This window comes from Prunus persica, chromosome G6 (genome assembly GCF_000346465.2).
Source record: "Prunus persica cultivar Lovell chromosome G6, Prunus_persica_NCBIv2, whole genome shotgun sequence".
NCBI classification, from domain to species: Eukaryota; Viridiplantae; Streptophyta; class Magnoliopsida; order Rosales; family Rosaceae; genus Prunus; species Prunus persica.
In genome coordinates, this window is record NC_034014.1 from 1127404 (window position 1) to 1127675 (window position 272).

The following is a 272-nucleotide window of genomic DNA, read 5'->3' on the forward strand; positions in this document are numbered from 1 at the left end:
TATTTTAGTCATTATTCACAATTACAACAATTTTATATTAAAATTTACCAAACAGTTTTGACACTGCTTTTTGTACTAACAGTACTTTAAAAATATTGTTTACCAAACATGGAGCTGCTTTACTTTATAGCTAATTATTTTTAAAGCACAGCAGAAGCAACTTTTTTTAAAAGTGACAGCAATCCCAAACTGGTCCTTAACTCCGTTGATTCTAATAATAACCGGAATTAAAACCTTAATCTGGAATTCGAGAATACCCAGGAAAAGAGTAA